General features: G+C 59.6%; 1 protein-coding gene across 10 annotated transcripts in view; it reads left to right on the top strand.

Moving 5' to 3' along the window:
- The window catches only part of ZMIZ1 (zinc finger MIZ-type containing 1), a 230,984-nt gene that overhangs the window by 176,415 nt on the left and 37,238 nt on the right, over window positions 1–17,331 (top strand). Inside the window, exon 1 of one of the 10 annotated variants that reach the window (XM_041748272.1) lies at window positions 8,513–9,217. The exons of the other annotated variants lie outside the window; for them this stretch is intronic. The gene's annotated coding sequence lies outside the window, so the exon portion shown is untranslated. Of the gene's footprint in view, window positions 1–8,512; window positions 9,218–17,331 lie in introns of those variants that run through there. 10 annotated transcript variants of the gene reach the window in all.

Raw genomic sequence — 17,331 nt, 5'->3', positions numbered from 1 at the left:
GGCCCGGGCCTGTTCCCCCACGGCCTCTGGGAGGTTCAGGTGTCTGCCTGCCAGGTGGGCAGCTCCCCCCCACACCGCTCCCCGCAGCGGTGGCTCAGCTCACGATACTGCCGCGCTCCTGCCACCTGAGCCCCCCGGGTGCCATGTGCCACCCTGTTTCCAGGCAGCGGGTAGGTGGCCTTGGAGCAGGGGCGAGGGGGGAGAGGGAAGGAGATCCCAGATGGGGCAGGGAGGGTGCTCCAGCCCTGACAGGCGGGTCATGTGGGGCCTGCCACCTGGCACCTGGGTTGTCCCTCCCCGCCCCAGGAATGGGTGAGAGCAGTTGTGGGGGGATGCTATTCTCCCTCTCGGGGTCTCTGCATGTTGGAGCAGTGGGGTCTGTCTGGGCGTTCGTGTATCTGAGTGTCTGACCGTCTCGGCCACGAGCGCCGCTGTTGCCCGGGCTTCCCCACCCTCCTCCCTGTGTCTCAGTGTCTCCTGCACCTTCCGTGTCTCTTGCTGTCTCTGTATCTCTCTGTCCCTGCCTGTCTCTGCCTCAGTTCTGAGTTTATGAGGGTTCCTTTGCCATCAGAGCCACCCCGCCTCCCCCGCACCCCCACCACCACCACCACATTGGGTTGCTCAGCTTAATTTCATTTTCCCGGGGCTCCAACTCACAGAAATAAACCCTCCCTTCCCACCCCTGCACTTTTTTGATTTAACAAGCCTGCTGGAAAACAATAGTGATTTCCGCATCGATCATAAACAGAAGTGATTACCATACAATTACAGCCTGAACCATCAGCCTCCATGCAATCACTGCGCCGCATTGTAAATCGGAAGACAATTGCCTACAGAATTACCCCCAAATTGGTTTAAGTGGCAACAAAAGAGTGTTGGCATTTTGGCATTGTGGAGAGGGGTTGTGTGGGGGGGGGGGGACGCTGGTGGTCCTGGCAGCGGAGGGTCCCCACTGGGGAGCTCTTGGGGTGTCTTCTGGCCTTCAAGCAGGTAGCTTGCCGGGGAGAGCTGCCTGGCACCGTCCCCCACCCCGTTCTTTCTCCTGCGATTATTGCTGCTTGCCCGACCTGGCACCAGTTGTTACAAACTCATTTATACTCATGTGTGAGTGGCTACAAGTATTCTATCAACCGGGACAGCAGAGAAGGGTGAATCGGGGGAAGGGGGTGTCCCAGGAGGCCTCCTCGGCTCCCCTGCAGGGCCCCTCTCACCCACTCCCGTTTCCTCTCTGGCTTTCCAGGTCCCCTCGTCTCTCTGGACGCTTCTGGTCTGGCTGCCCCCTCACAGCCGTCCCTTCTGGTGGAACTCTCCCGCCAGGAACCTCCTACATGCCAACCAGGGCAGCCTGTTCCCTCCCACAGCTGCAGTGTGTCCCCTGCCTCCTTCCCGGCAGCCCGGCCCGGCCCCCTCTGCGCACCCGCTGGCCCCCGGCATAGCCAGTTTCAGGAGAGGCTCCCAAGGCGGGCCTCTGCGGACCCGGGCCTGCGCCTTTGCAGCTCAGGCTCTCGGAGGAGCCTCCTGCCCGCTGGACGTCTCTCGAGTGTCTGCAGACAGGGCTCCAGAGTTCTGGCTGTTTCTTCAGGAGGCTTGTCTTCTCTTGGGGAGGCAGTTTGTCTCTGGGGCGAAGCTGCCAAGAGGTTCTTGGGAAAGCCTTCCCACTGGTGCACTTCGCTTCCACCAGGGGCCTCCAAATCCAGGTTGTACGTGCCTTCGCGTGTCCCATCGGATCCTCACAGAGGGGTTTGCGCGTGCTTGTGATTTTATTTCTGTTTTTGGTAAAGAAAGGAGACCCCGAGCGTGACGTGGCTTGTGCCGGATCCAGTCAGTGAAGATCGGGGTGTCTGGGCCCCCCTGTTGGAGCGCTCGTTCCCCGGGGGCCGCCGCCCCAGCCTTGCCAGCCCCGCACACAGGCTGGCGGGCTCCCCTGGTCTCCGACCTGCCCCCACACCTCAGGCAGTACCAGTCGTTTGAACAGGTCCTACAAGTGAGAGAGCACTTGTGGGGTGCTGCATCCCATTCCCGGGTTTGTGAGCACCCCTCGCCCCCACTGTACGGGGACTCCACTCACCCAGGGCCCTCAGGTTCCCGGTGCCAGAAGCTGCTTTAAACGCACCCAGGCCAGCCTTCCAGCCTGTGCTCCCTGGCATCCCATACAGCAGGAGGAAGCCTGATGTCTCTGAGCTTTCTCGCCGGTCCAGACTCTGATTTTATGCCCAGTCTGCCACCAGTGGACATCTCTTGAGTGTCTAGGGATAGACTGGGCTCCCAAGTTCCAGTGTCCGGTGGGAAGACGGGGGTTCGAGATCGCAAAGACGCACAGTCGCGTTCTGCACCTGCCGCTTTATGGTCTGTGCCACCTGTAGCTCTAAGGCTGCTTTTTGTTTAAAAGGGGAGCGTGCGACCCCGCTGGACTACGAGACGACAGACGTGACCATGTTAGCAGTTCGGGGTCTTTCGGCTAAGGGCAGCCGTTATCCTTGGCTTCAGAATGCAGCCCTCCCTTTGAGAAGGAAGGGGGCCTAGCCTTTGGGGAGCACTGGTCACGTGCAGAGCTTGGCACTGGCTGTGGTAAGGCTGTCTGCTTTACCCTTTGCTGCAACCCTGAAAAGGGAGCCGCCACTGGGTTTGCGATGTCCGGAGCTGGAGCTCTTTGCGGCCACTTACCCTTACACGTAATGAAGTAGAAAGAGTTGAAATACAATTAAAACCTCAGCTCCTCACAGGAGCCACATTTCAGGGGCTCGGCCATCACATGTGGCCTACGTGGCTCCAGTCTGGACAGTGCGGACAGAGGCCACATCCATCAGCGTGGAGGGTGTGTCAGACAGTGCTGCACTGTGTCATCACCCCCATTTCACAGGTCAAGGGGTCGAGGACTAGATCAGTGACACATCCCCCTCGGAGTCCCAACGGGAAAGGAGGGAGCTTGGGACTTAGACCCGAGCCCACAGCTAGATCAACATGTTGAGCTCTCTTGCCGGTGCCTTCACGAGCCGTCTGTGGGCTCCCTAGTGACAGGCAGTGTCTGCTTGCCTGTCCCCGCACCGTCCCCCCCCCCCATGCCCAGCTCGAGGCCTGCCCCAGGGTGGGCACGTGGCAGGGTGTCTGCTGAGTGGATGGTGGAATGCATAACAATGAGCGCTGCCTGCTAAGACTTGGGTGCACACTTAAGTCCCCTCCTGCAGGAGGAGGCACAGAGCCAGCTGCTGAGGAGTGATGGATGGCCCCTCTCCAGAGATAAATGTGGCAGTCAAGGTAATCGGATTGTGTGTGACGGTCTAATTTGTAGGCGAGGGTAGGAAGCGCCCAGCCATGCCTTGCCCCAGCCGCCCATATTAGTTTAATCAAATGCCCAGTATCTAAATGACTAGGCCCCAGTGATGGATGATCTGAGCTTTGTTAAATGCTGTTGCCCTGTCAAACCAAACTTCCCAAGGCCCTGCCAGGCTCCTGGGCTCTTTAATTTGTTTTTTTCCTTGCTTGGTTATCTCTGCATGGGGCAGAAAAGGGGGGCTGGGGCTCTTCTGCCTGTCTTTAAGTCTCTGGTTTTTCAGGCGGGAAGAGGAAGAGGCCAGAGCTGGGGGAGGAGTGAGATGGAGTCACCTTCCGCCTCTTCTGAGAAGCCCTCCTGGGTCGCTACACACAGTCCTGGGGTGCCTTGCTCCTGAGAGCCCTTGAGTCTGGGCCTCACCATGCGCTCTGTGTCCCCTGTCTCTTCCAGACCCTCCCACCATGCCGGGCTCGCTTTTTCATTTTCTTAATGGGGGGATCTCAGTAGAGCAGTTCCTCACTCTGATGCTGGAAAACCTCCCAGCTTTCCCGCACGGTTAGTGCTTGTGGCCTCTGTTGAGAGCCTTCCTCCATCCCAGGCTCGTGGAGATAGTCTCCTACCCCATCTTCTAGACCATGTTACAGTGTGTTTTGTTTTGTTTTGTTTTTTGGTCTGCGGTGTGAGGTAAGGATCAAGTTTCCAGCCTGGTCATCGTGTGCTCTGAGCATCTCCTGTGTGCCCCTCCCCCAGAGCAAGCTGGATCCTTGGAGAGACCAGAGATAGAAAAGGCTCTGTCCTGTCCTCCAAGAATGACAGTCTATTTGAGCTGCACCATATGTTCTTAGAAAGAAGGTTGAGAACAGCGTGTATAACACGCCACCCTCTGCGTCAGGGCGGGGCCTGCCCACACGCACCGTGGCCCAGTCCAGCTTTTCCGTTCGTGTCGTCACCCGTGTGTCGGTCATTGTTCTAGGCGCCAAGGGTGTGGCAGTGAACGCAGCGCGTGGAAGCCCCTGCCCGGGGAGAGCTTTTGCTCTGGTGCAGGGAGAGAGGTGGCAGGAAATAAATGCAAGAAGTGGAAGGGAGTAAGTGCTGTGCAGGATGACCAGCCAGGGGAGGGAGGCAGAGGACGTCGGGGGCGGGGGGGGGGGGGGGTCTCAGGCTAGATGCTGGAGAGGTCAGGGAAGCCTTCACCCAGGAATGACTGTGGGGTAAGGGGATGACCCATGCAGATATCCAGGGTGCGAACCTTCCAGCCAAGCATGGCTAAGGCCATGATGACGTATGTAAACAGCTCTGGAAGGAAAACCCAGAGCTGCGCTAGCATGAGTCCCCTGGTTGAGAGGAGCTAGGCAACAAGCCTGGGGCCGGGGAAGACTGTTCTTCGCGACGTGTCCTCTCTCCCCTCTGTTTGTAATCGCGTGCACACGTGACTTCTTCAGAATCACGTTGGAAAGTTTAAAGAGGGGAGGTGATGAGACTTAGCAGAGATGGAACCACCAGAGGCTGTGGAAAAATGAGAGATCGGGAGGCCAGCAGACGCCGGCCCCGGTGCCTCTTCGGGTCTGCGCCTGAAATGTTAGCTTTAGAAGGAGACAGAATTTGTGTATCACGTAGGTAAAAAGGAACAGCATTAGTGAAAAATGAACAGTCCCTTTCTGCCGGTTGTTTTGGCTGGCCGTCTTTGGGCAGGTTCCTTAACCCCTCTGAGTGCCAGTTTCCTCCTAGAAAATGGGAGTCATGATCCTGACATCACAGGACTGTCGGGAAAACAAACAGAGAAAAGGGATGTGTCGAGTTTCTGCCTGGCTTGCTGTTGACCTTCACGAGGGCATGTCCCTACACGGCCTGGCGCTCAGGGCAGAGGCAGAGAGGGCGTGTCCCTGTTCTAGATCCTCCGAGGGCTTGAGATCCCAGGCAGGTCCTGGCTGTGCATTCCAGCTCCTTCCAGCTCCCTCCGAGGCAGCTGGGCTGGCTCCCAACCCCCAGGCGGCTGGCTGTCCAGACCCTGTGGCCCTGCTGGTGGTCAGTGGTGTGGCCAGCAGGCCCTTGAGAGCATCCTCAAGATCCAGCTTGGCCAGCTGGTGCCTGCTGGACTAGGGCCAGCCGGTCCTCTGGCTCCGATGCCCCTGCCCGCCCCAGTGTTTCCTTCTCTCTGGGTGCTGTGTTAATTTTTCATGGCTTCCATCAGAGGCAGAAGGCAGAGAGCCGTTTCCTGCAGGGAGAGAGCAGGCGCTGGAGTGGGGAGGAGGGAGGCAGAGCTGCGTGGTGATTAAACGCTGCAGAGACCTCAACTAATGACGGCTCCCTCCCCCAGCTGCTCTGAAGGAGAAACAGGGAGCCAGGCCTGAGCCGACGGTGGCCCAGGCTACTGCCTGCCACCCCGACCCCACCCCGCCCCGCCACCCTACCTGGGGCTGCCTCCTGAGAGCCACAGCCATCCTGAGCCCTGCAGGACCAAACGCAGTCCTCCATGAGGCTGACCCCAAGGTGGGGAGGGTTCGGGGCCACACAGCCAACACACTAGCAGGTCGCCGGGAGACGGTAGCAGTTGCCTCATGGGGTGTAGGCTTGCATGAGACAGTGTATGCAGAGTGCTCAGGACCGGGCCTGGCCTGAGTCGAGTCCTCCAAGCACAGGAGCCACCGTCGGGGTTTCCTGGTTGCACCTCCACGGCAGATAGGTGAGGCTGGCTTACATGCAAGTGGAGACAGGTGCATAAAGCTCTATGCACCAGGGTCTCGCCCGAGACCACACAGCTCTCAGCGGGTAGATGAAACCGGGACTCACCCACCCTGGACTCCTTACCCAGTGTTCTGCCTGTGCCAAGGCCAAGGAGAAAGCGCCCAGGGTCAAGCCTCCAGGGCCTTGAACGTAACAATCGAGGAAGTCAGCAGCAGTGTGGGAGACCATGTGCCAAGCAACAGTTCCCCTTGGCCTGAAAGCTGGTGTACATTCTGAACCCAAAGAGGGAAGGGGAAGAATTATTCCTTCTTTCTCTGTTCATGCAGCAAATGGCAACTGAGCTGGCCACTCTGTCTAGAACAGTGGTTCTCAGAGTGGGGTTCTCAGACTGGCGGCATCAGCATCGCCTGGGAACTGGCCAGAAATGCAAATTCTGGGGCTCCGTCCCACCCCCACTGGATCAGACACCCCACCAGAGGGTGAGGCCTTCTAGATGATTCTGAGGCACAGGCAAAATTGGGAACCCCTGGCCTAGAGATCCAGGGGGTTCAAGTCCTGGCCTGGGACCTCAGCATCCAGGACGCCGATTCACCCAGACATCCCCCAGGTGTGTCACACTCTGAGAAACAGGTGCAGCCAGGAAGCACTATATGTAAATGGAATTCTTATAGATGATTATTTTCATCGCAACAAGGCAGCTGGATATTTAAAGAAACCTCACAGAGAATCATTTCATCTCAAAGGAGCTTCTACAGAGAGGAAATTCCTCTCCCATTTCCTGCCCACCCCTCTCCCCAGTGTTCTAGAAATTCATTCTCCAAGTCATGCTTTCCTTCGAGTGGTGTCCACCTATCCATAACCAAAACAGGTAGACAGTATAACACAGGGTCACCAAAATGCACCAGGGGCCCCAGCAGTGTAGCAAAGGCCAGTGGGAGACCAGTCTAGTGTTTCAGGCAGCCAGGTTCCCCACGGCCAACCCTTGCTGGGCACCCGGAGAGGTGGTGACAGCTAGGCATGGGTGGTTTCCAGGGCTCCCTCCAACATCCACCTTCACAGGGTTTCTCAGAAAACAAGTGATGCACTAGGAAGCCCAGACAGAAACACCAAATATGCAGGTGATGGGCTGCTCTAGTTGGATACGTGGATAAGAAGGGGAAAGGAAAAAAACAACCCTGCAACACAGTTGTTTCATACAGAGAACCCACTGGAAGGTTGACCTCTCCCCCAGTGTAGGGCTAGGTCACCTCCCTGATTTGCAGAGTGCCAGCAGCTGGAGCAAGAACTCTGTGTCCACCTCTAAGCCACCTGCCTGTGACTCAAGCCTTTGCACAGCTCGGGCTCCCCTTCAGGAGCCCAGCCCCAGGGAGGACGGACAGACGAGCCGTCTGCCTCTCTTGTACTGTGGACCTGAGGTTCTTGCAGGATGATGAGGTCACTCAGGCAGGGGAAGCAGAGGAGGGTTGGGGGTGGTCCACATGGCTGCAGGCAGGAGAGCCGGGGATCTGGTCAGCAGGTGTGTCCTGAACGTGCTCTCTCTCAAAGAGCACAGAGTGACCTTAAAGCCATTCTCAGGAGGCAAGTGCGTGGATCACCAGGCCATGTGCCACCTGCCCCAGACCTGTCTCTCTTGTCCTTGTCACCGTGGCGCACACTCTCTCAGTCACTCCAAGGCTGGAGAGCTTTCCAGGTGGTTCCTTAAGAGAAACAGAGGCGCCCAGGGAGCAGCACCTTCCCAAGGCCTGGTCCTGGAACTCCAGGAGGGTCTCCTCTGGCTTTGGGAGCCCAGGCTAGGTGAGAGGGAACCTTCATTTGAGGGTCTTGGGGTTGGTTGGATGAGGATCAAGAGCACCTGGGTTTGGCCATGGGGACCAGAACTAATGGTGGGGGTGCACAGCCGGGCCTCTTAGCACCCAGACTCACGGCTGTCTTCCCTTCCTTGAAAGTGGACACACTGGGTGTTTAGACATGGCTTCTGGTTGAGCCTAGAAGGGCCTGGCTTCACTCTGACCCCTTCTTATGCTGGGAGCAGGAGGGCATGGACCACCTGCCAAGCACCAAGCTGGGAAGCTTCAGGAAAGCCAACTAACTACTCAGGGCAGAAACTGATGCCCCTGCCCCCGCCCCCACCCCTCTGGTTTCCTTAGAGTGAGCAATGGGCAGTGGTGTTCAGGCCGCAGGAGAAACTATATAGACAGAATGGAAACAGGCTCTCCAGGTAGTGCCTGCTGGATTGAGGGGCACGTGGGTTCCGTGGCTCCCGGGGACATGCTCTGTGCCCGTGTGGCCCAGGTCTGGTCTTGCAGACCCTGCAGGAGTATCATCCCGGGGTCAGCAGGGTGGGGAGAGCACCCTCCGCGCCCTCGGCCTCTGGGCTCTCCTCTGCCTTGCCTGGGTGCTGCCTCGGAGAGAAATGGAGCTGGGGAGACTCATGACTCTCAGGACCCTCCTCCCAGTGGGTATTCTGGTCAAACCTTGGGTAGCCAAAGGGATCTGTCCGATTGAAACCCATGTCCTCCCAGAATATGGGGGGTGGGGGGGGGTGGGCAGATGCACAGAGGCCATCTGGCTTCAGTCTGTCATGGGGGTGGGGGTGGCTCAGGGCCCCGCCGCCCTTCCTGGGATGCTTGCTTTCCTGTAGATGCTGGGTAATTTTCGGGGGGGGGGTGTCTAGATCCCTAGATCCCTGCCCTTACTCTACTACCAGCAGGTAGCCCTGGGGTCAGAGGAGGGAGTCCTGCCTTGGTCCCAGCCTGCCACAAGCTCCCCTGTGCTTGAGCCAGGTTCCCTAGCTTCTCTGTCCCTGCTGTTCCTCTCTAAGATGGGGGCTGTGACTGCCCCAGTACCGGGCAGTTTAGGAGGGCCCAAGGGGTGGGTGCAGGGGCACAGGACCCAGTGATGGCTCCCTGCCAGCTGGGCTTAGTGGCTGCAGCCCTTTGGCACATGCCCTCTGTCCCAGCCCACCCCTCAGGCTAAGGAAAAGGAGGCATTGTCTCTCCGATGAAAATAGCCCCTTGAGCTGGTTTTGGGGTGTCTTCTCAATTAAACGAGGTTATCCTGGAAGGCTCCAGATGGTGGTGTGAGGCAGGCAGGGATTTTCCAGGCTGGGATTTTCCTAAAGCCCACAGACAGGCTCAACCTGTCTGGCATCTCCTCCTGGGCCCGACTGTCCTGCCCGGCAGGATGAAGGACGGGCGAACCGGTTTGGGAATCCTCCCTGCCAGCTCCGGCTCTGAGGTCCCCTGGAGTTCAGTTCCCAGGGTGAGTTCACATGCCTTGAGACTCCTAGCTCCTGCCAACCCAGGCAGCCCCTGGGGGGAGGGGGTGGGAGCATGTGAGGAGTGTTCTGAGAGGAAGGGCACAGCCCAGAGGCCCTCCCTGGCCAGGCAGGGACCTGAGACGACAGGCCGCTGAGCACAGGGATGGGAGCGGGGGCCAGGCCGGGCAGGCCATGAGCCTTCGTGCACATCCAGAGCCAGCCGGACCGCAGCCCGCTCAGCCCTTCCTGCACCAGGGCCCGAGGGCGTGCACGGGGTGGGGGGGGGGGGGACATGGAGGAGGGCAGGGTCGCTGGCAGCCAGAGGGCCAGCAGATGATTCCTCCTTGTTCTGACTTTCTTGGCCACAGAGTGATGAGAGATGACAGAGCAGGGAGCTGGTGTGGGAATGATCTAGCACACTGTCCTCCGTGTGCTGCTGCTGCTGCTGCTGGTACAATGATACAGCTGTTTTGCAGGAGAGTAAGATTTTTCCCCCAAGGAAAACATGTCTTGTTTTATAGTCCAAGGGTTAGCTGTCAGGGCCACCAAGGTCCAGCCTACAACCCCCCAGGGACAATGTTTTCTGTAACCGGAGAGAAGTCCTACCCCAGCAGCAGAAACCACAAAGTCCTCCCCTCCTGCCGACCCCCTTCTCGGCCCCCATTACCCCTGGGTCCTGCACACACCAGCTCCCAGACCTCAGCTCTGGGCTCCCGGCTTTATTAGATGGGTACCTGGGCAAGGTGAGATGTCTAGAGCCTTTTCCATCTATCACCCGGGGACGGTGGGATGGAAGCGTCCAGGCCAGACACCTGTGAGGACAGGCGGTTCCTACCACCACCCCGAAGCACCTGCAGGATTGAGGAGGGTGGAGGCTGGCCTCAGCCCTGAGAGACATGACCCCATTATGAGAGCAGGGCTGGTTCACGGAGCTGCAGACTTCAGGGAGCACGGCACCCACGCCCACGCCTTACATATGGCCCAGAGACGGGAGGAAGTTGCCCGAGGTCACACAGGAAGTGGTGGCAGACCGAGGACGAGACGCTGGGAGGGCGCTGAATCACGGACGGGGGGTGGGCAGGAGGCACAGAGCTGCCTCCTGGGGATGTGCCTGTTCTCGGATCTGTGACATCACAGATTCTGGGGGATGAGAGAGAAGCCATCCTGGGCTAGCAGCGGGGTCGCTGTCCTGTGGTGTGGGTCATGGTTGAATCACCTCCTCTTGGGCCTCCTCCGTTTCTGCTCCGTAAAACACAGCCTCATCCTTGGCCAGCCCCCCGCTGGCCTGGCGGTTTGTGGGGCTCAGTGAGGCAGAGGGCACCAGGCAGGTGAGAGAAGCCAGGGGCTGTTCCTGCACCCTCCTGATCCCATCAGGTCCTCCCTGTCCATGCTAGGGCAAAGTCCCCCTGCTTCATAGGCAGGCACCTAGGGTCACCCGGCTGGCCCCATGGGCCCAGTGGCCACGTTCGGGCTGACACCGGGCCTCCTGCAGCCCAGCAGCTGCTGATCCTGACTCTGATCCTTCGCGGTCATGTGCGTCCTGTGCTGTTTTCTGGGGAGGAGATGACCCAAGAGAATGGGCAGGGAAGGGCCCCTCTTTCCATTTGTGGGGGCACCTAGCAGAGGTGCCCCCCCCCCGCCCGAGGAAGGCAGGCAAAGGAACAGCTCCATGGCCAGCTCTGTTCCCAGGGGTCATGGGTTGGAGCAGGAATCCCGCCCCTCATCCCTCCTCCTGCTAGACACACAGAGGGATGTGGACCCAGGGCAGCCAAGGCTCTGCCCAGACCTCCCAGTTGACCCGCCCCTTGTTTGGGGCCAGAGGACGGGCCCCTCGTCAGCTGCTCCGTTGGCCCAGCTGGAGAGGAGGGCTGCACAGTCCACCCCCCACGGCCCCGCTCCCAGGCACTCCTGACGGAGGTGTCCGCCCCGCCTGGCCACCTGCCCCGCGTGGCCCAAGAGCTGGGTCAGGAGTGAGCAGCTTCTGGGCCTCAGAGACGTGGAGGCCTGCCATCTGCCTGATTCAGAGAGGCTGGCAGGGGAAGCGGAGGGCGTGGGCATAGCTGGGAGCTAGGGAGCGACGCTGCCTGCCCAGAGAGCACCAGTGCGAAGGAGGTGATGCAGGGCTGGGCCCGAGGTGTGGAGGCATTTTTGCGATCCTCACGGACATGAGTGAAATGAATTATATTTTATTTGAGCAAAAGCACATAGATGGGGAGACAGAGAAGCCTCTTAACCCTAAAAGAAGGAGCATATGCTTGGTGACAAAAAGAACAGTTTATGTGCGTGTCGTCCTTCCTATAACGCCAGGAGTCGTGCCGGCCTGTCCTATGCCTTAGCTGGTTTAATCCCGACAGCTTAAGAGGTACGTAATATTTATTATCCCCATCTTACCCAAGGGAAAACCAAAGCACAGAGAGGTTAAGTGACTTGCCCCCAGGTCACACAGCTGCCGAGGGGCCGAGCTGGGATGTGAACCCCAGCTGACTGGCTCCAGGATGTGTGTTCTCGGCCACTCGGCCTCCTGGAGGCGGGAGGTCATCAGGATTTGACAGCTTCTGACTTCCCAGCCCAAAACCTGGCACAAGACTGGCCATTTCTTACACATGATGTAAAGCTTGTGTCCTTGCCTGTGAACAGGGGTTCCTCTTATTGTCTCCCACTTTATGGATGTCACGGAGAGACCAGACCACACCTGAGTCATGTCAAACCCCCCCATGTCCTCCTCCCCAACCGCCCTCCCCTCCCGGCCCTCACTACTCATTTTCCCTGCACGGCTGTGGGGAGTGGGATCCTGGATCCCAGGCGCAGGCAGGGGCCCCACGGTCTCTGACTCCCAAGCTTCCCCGGACAGCGGCCCCAGGGCCCCGTGGTTGGGAGATAAAAGAGAAAGATCAGAGACTGGGAGAGCGGGGCCTGGTCCAGAGCCAGGAGGAGGAAGAGCAACAGCATGGCCAGGGAGCCCTGGGTGAGGTGCTCTGGGGAGGACGAGGCCTTCCCCTGTGGGGTGGACAACGTCAACATGAACGCCAGCGTCACTCGTGAGTGGGGAAAACCCAGGGCGGCAGCCGGCCTCCCAAGGCGTAGGAGCTGATGCCTCTATAATCTGCTTACCTTTCCTTCCCCGTTTTGGCGTGGCCCACCAGAGGGTGCTGGTCACAAAACGGGTGGCAGTTGGCTCAGGTAGAGATGTTTGTGGATGGCAGCGCCAATCTCTGGACACATCGTGATAGGATTCAATGCAGGGCCGATGCTCCTGAGGCCAGGCCCCTGCCCCCGAGGAATGGAGGGAGGAATGGGGGGCTGCTGGCGGCTTTAGAAGCCACGGGGTGCCCGTTGCAGGTTTATCATCCCGACTCTCCAGCTTTTGGATGCAGCGAGTGTGGTCTGTCCATCCCTCCCATCTTCCGGGCGTCCGGTCATCCTGCTGTGATTTGTGTCAGTCTGTTGGTTGTGTTGGTGCAGCGTCTGGGCCAGGGGGCATGCTGGGTGCTGGGGTTGCAGAAGCGAGCCCCTCGGATCCCACTGTGGCCTGTGGGGCTCGCAGTTTCCCCCCCAGGTAGCCCGGCTCTCCTACTCCTCTCTGCATCCACGGAGCATCTACCATCTACCAGGCCGTGTGTGGCCTCCTCCGGGATGCAGACTGGAAAGAGGTGGTCGGACCACATTTGTGGAAAAACTTCTGGCCGCCTTGCCGAGTGTGGAGACGGAGACGGATGGTGGGCCAGGGCTGCCCCTGGGCTTCAGGTGGATGAGGGCACAGGAGGAACTGGGGCATGGGGGGCCTGGGGAGACCCCCAGGACGGGCCCCCGCTGCCCCTTCAGGGTCCTGCGTGCATTTAGTGACCTGAGGGCACAGAGACCTCTGAGAATGGGTCCTTCATGCTTCCCACGGAGCAGAGGGCTCCCCTGCATGCTCTCTAGGGCTCTCTGTGCCTTGTCCTGCAAGACTTGTTTCTCACCCCCTTTCCCGGGGCACAGGGCACAGCAGCCGCCTCCTGGGCACACCTGGGCCCTCCCCGGCCCTGGGGCTCAGAAGCGCCTCCTTCCCTTTCTTCTTCCATCTGTCCCTCTCCCTCCCTCTCCCTCCCCCTCCCTCTCTCTCACACACACACACACTCCCTCGCTCACTCACATACACTCAGAGTTCCTCTGTTCTCTAGCAGCCTTTTAGCCGCTAAGATGCTCTTTGATACTTAATACGCCTTTGTTTCATTTTGCTTGTCGCCTCCCCGGGCTGCAGTGCATTCGATTATTTTCCAGCTTGGCCCTCACATCCAGGTCCCTGTGTCCTCCCCCCCCCCCCCCCCCCCCCGCCCCACACACGCCCCCCATGCGGCCCCCATCCCTTCCCAATCCCCAGACCTTCCCCCAGAACGAGCAGACCAGGCTTCTCGCTGTCTGAACATCCCCTGCTCGCCTCCATAAAGAACAAACGCCTTGTTTCCTGTGGCCACTTGGCTGCCTCTGGTTCCTGGCTCCTTTTCAAGCTGGAGTCCAGCCTGGCAAGGGGCAGCCTTTCTCATGTGCCCGGGTGAGCTTGCTCACCCCTTTGATGCTCCAACTCCCAGACCCCAGCCTCTGCCTCTCCTCCACCCGCCCGCCCAGGGCTCATTGTCTGTCGGCTGCCAGGCTGCTCTGGAGAATGCAGCTGCACCCTCCCTACCTGGAACCTGGGCAATCCCAAATCCTGCCTCGCAGCCTCCCCCTCCCTCACCCCGCCACCTCTCTGGTAAGACCTGCCCATCTGGGTGTCCTCTGCCAGGAGCTGCAGGTACCGTGACAAGTGCAGAGCCTGTCACTGTCCCCAGGGAAGACACATCTGGGACGAGCCAGGACTAAGCTGCCCTAGGACACAGCCACCTCAGACCTGCTCTCACTTTTACATCTGGTTTCTTCGGCTTGCCCCTCGAGCATACTGTGGTGGTAATGGCTACGTGGCGGGGGAGGGGTGGCCAGGAAGATTCTGGGGAGCAGATGTCTGCGACTTTCCCTCCCTGCCCTCCTTCAGACCTGCATCCCGTGCCCTCCTGATGCTCAGCCCTGGAGCTCATTTCTGCTTCTCTTCCAGAAGAGTCCGTGCTGCATTAGCCATAGCATCTTCTGGCACAGGGGTCCCCTATGAATAGAAGATGCCCCCTAGGTCACACGGCTGTTTTCTACCACTAGGAAGGAAGTCATGCCACGAATCACACCACAATATGGCATCAACTGTAAGACACGTGCTGTGGGCAAATGACCCTAGTTGTTTTAAGTCTGCAGCAGGGCTGGAGTGGGGGTCCTGGTGTCCCTGTGGCTTCCTGGGTAAGCTGCAGAGACGAGTGCAGGCACTGGGCACCTGTCATGTCATCTCCCAGCCGGTGTCCCCTCTCCCTTCCACTGACCCTTAGGGCTACCGCCTTCCCTTTACTGTGGCCATCTGGAACTCGGCTGCTAGAGACCATGGTCCACAGCCAGGCCAGGTGGGTCTTGGGTCGGTCTGGATCCCAAAGGAGCCCTCATTGAAGATGGCTGCTGTTGGGCCAGGAGTCCCATGGCAGATCCTAGGGAGGCCAAAATACGTCCCTTCCAGGGCTGAAGGTACCTTTCCACTGGCCGAAGCGAAGTCAGGGCTGCCTCTAACGGGGGATTGACTTGTGTCTCAGGCAAAGCAGGGCACATGATATTGTGCTTGTTCTGCCCCTCGGTACCCGCCTCAGCGGCTCAGGAGGGCAGGCAGGGGCAAGAGGCCACTCCGCAGAGCCCGCAGCCAAGCGGGCAGAGGGACCCGGGCATCTGCTCCAGGGCCTGGGACTTACAGATGCCCTGCACCCACCCCAGCCCCTGTGCACTTCTGGAGCTGCACACCTCCCCGGGTCATTTGTCTCTGTTGTATGGTCACAAGTGGCCCGAGACACCAAAGCCCCCATCCTAGTGGCTGCTCATCTACCGACCAAGGTCAGTAATGCTGACTGTCGTAGCCAACACGCGTATGGTCCCTGCTAGGGCGTGCAGCTGTACCCGCACCGCATGGTGGTAGCTCAGCTCATCCTCACAACTGCCCATGAGGTGGGCAGTAGGATCACTACCACCCCATTTTAAAGATGAGAAAATTGAGCCTCAGGAAGGGGTAGGCAGCTTGTTCAAGGTGACACACGGGATGATGGAGACTGAGCTGGGATCAGGTCTCGGGGACTGGTCCCAAAACCGGTGCCTCACCAGCCCTCCCAGGGCTGTGTGAAGGGCATGGGATCGACGGGCTGCTTTCCTGGGGCTACCTTGGGTTATAGGGCTCCTTTGTTCCTCTACCTACCCTCCCTGCCTTCCTGGCTTCTGCTTGGATACCCTGGCAGTGGATCCATGACGCCGATTTAGAGCTCACACCGACTCCCTGAGGCAGGCAAGCTCCTGGTAAGCCCATTTCACGGATGGGGAAACGGGGCCTCCGACCATGAAGCAGCCTGTGCGAAATCTCAGAGCCAGGGAGCGGCAGGCAGGATCCAAGCTCCGTCAGCTGTGGGACCACACGGCCAGGGCCCTAGCCCCCCACTCCCCGAGGCCTGCCTGCCAGCAGCCCCTCCTCTGCCCTCTCCTGGGGCAGCATAGGCACTGGTGCCTGCTGGGGCTGCCTGGACGCCTCCTGGGGGGCCTGCAATGGCTTCCTCCTGCTCACAAGGCTCGTCCTGCCAGTGGGAACAGGAATCATCCACAGACCCTCACCTCTCCAGAGAGCACAGCCCGTGCTTCCCCGGCCTCCACGCTTACCGCACCGCACGCTGTTTGAAGCACTTTGTAGGTGTTAGTGCCATTCCTAAGGAGTGACCTTCCTAAGGAGTGAGCGTTAGTATCGTGCTTATTCAACAGATAAAGAAACTGAGGCCCAGAGAGCTCATGTCATTTGCCCAAGGTCACAGAGCTCTGAGTGGTGGAACCCAGATTGTCGGGGTGCGTGGGACTCCCCGGACCAGACGCAGGGCTGTCCGGGCAGTCGGAGGGGCGCTCTTGGGCCTACCTTAGCCCCTTCAGATGCCTGGTGTCTCTTCCTGAAACCCCGCCCACTGCGGGCATCCTTGTGCACACTGCACCCAGCCTTCCCATCCCTCCCACCCCATCTGGGGCCTCTTCACACCTGGCCTCCCTCCCGAGTCCCAGAGCCTGTGCTCAGTGGTCCCTTTTCATTTCCCACCGCAGAGAGGGCCCAGAGCAGGGAGCCACAGGGCCAGACTGACGCGCAGGCAGGACTGTCCCCATGAGGGCACACTCGGCCGGCGCAGCGCAGATGGGGGCACACATGCAGTGCACACCCAGACACCCGCCCTGCTGGGCTGTTTCAGTCCTGTCCTTATATGACCCCCACCACCACCACACCTGGCTCTGCCCGCCAGTCCTCCTGGGTCTCTGGCACCACCCAGCCTCCCTCTTCGGCCACAGATTCCCACATGTTGTCGTTACCAGCCTTTGCCCCACAACAGCTTGTACCAGCCCTCACGGTGAGAGAGCACGCACCATGGATGTGCAGCCGCTGCCACATCCCCGCCAGCGTGGCCTCCATGCTAGCCCGGCTGCTCGGGCCCAGGAGGGGAGGGTGCCTTCCTCGCAGCCTGTCCTTTCCCCCTCGCTTGTAGGAACCTGGCCGCCCTGGCACCTGTGTTGTGTCGTGACTGGCTAACACACATGTCACATCTGCTCACGGCGTCCCAGACCCTTCGCGGCCAGGCCCTGCTGTGCCGCCAGCTTCCTTTTCTTCTCTTTCTGGAAACGCACTGCACTAGCGATAGGAAGTCAAGGGCCGTCCTTGACCAAGCAGGTGGGAGGGCTGTGACATTGGAGGGGAGCTCCCGCATGGCGCCGTGGCCCCCAGGAGGAGCGAGGGCTGGGAGGGGCGGCCGCGGGCAGCGGGCGGCACCATCTGGGGCCGTCCTTTGTGCTGGCAGCCGAGTAGTGCCTCCATTCCTCCATCGCTGCGATCCAGTAGGCCTCGTGCTTGGCGTGCAAATGAGTTTCCAGATGCCCAGTGCCGCCCCCCACCCCCCACCCCACAAGAAGCAGTAACTAGGGGCTTGGGAGAAGAATGGAGCAATCTGGAAATTCATTTCTGCTTGTTCCAACCTCTCTGAATAGGCTGCCTCCCCCTCCAGCT

This window comes from Vulpes lagopus, chromosome 3, assembly GCF_018345385.1.
Source record: "Vulpes lagopus strain Blue_001 chromosome 3, ASM1834538v1, whole genome shotgun sequence".
Taxonomy (NCBI): Eukaryota; Metazoa; Chordata; class Mammalia; order Carnivora; family Canidae; genus Vulpes; species Vulpes lagopus.
Note: the sequence above shows the minus strand (reverse complement) of the source record. Positions and strands in the feature narration are given on the sequence as shown.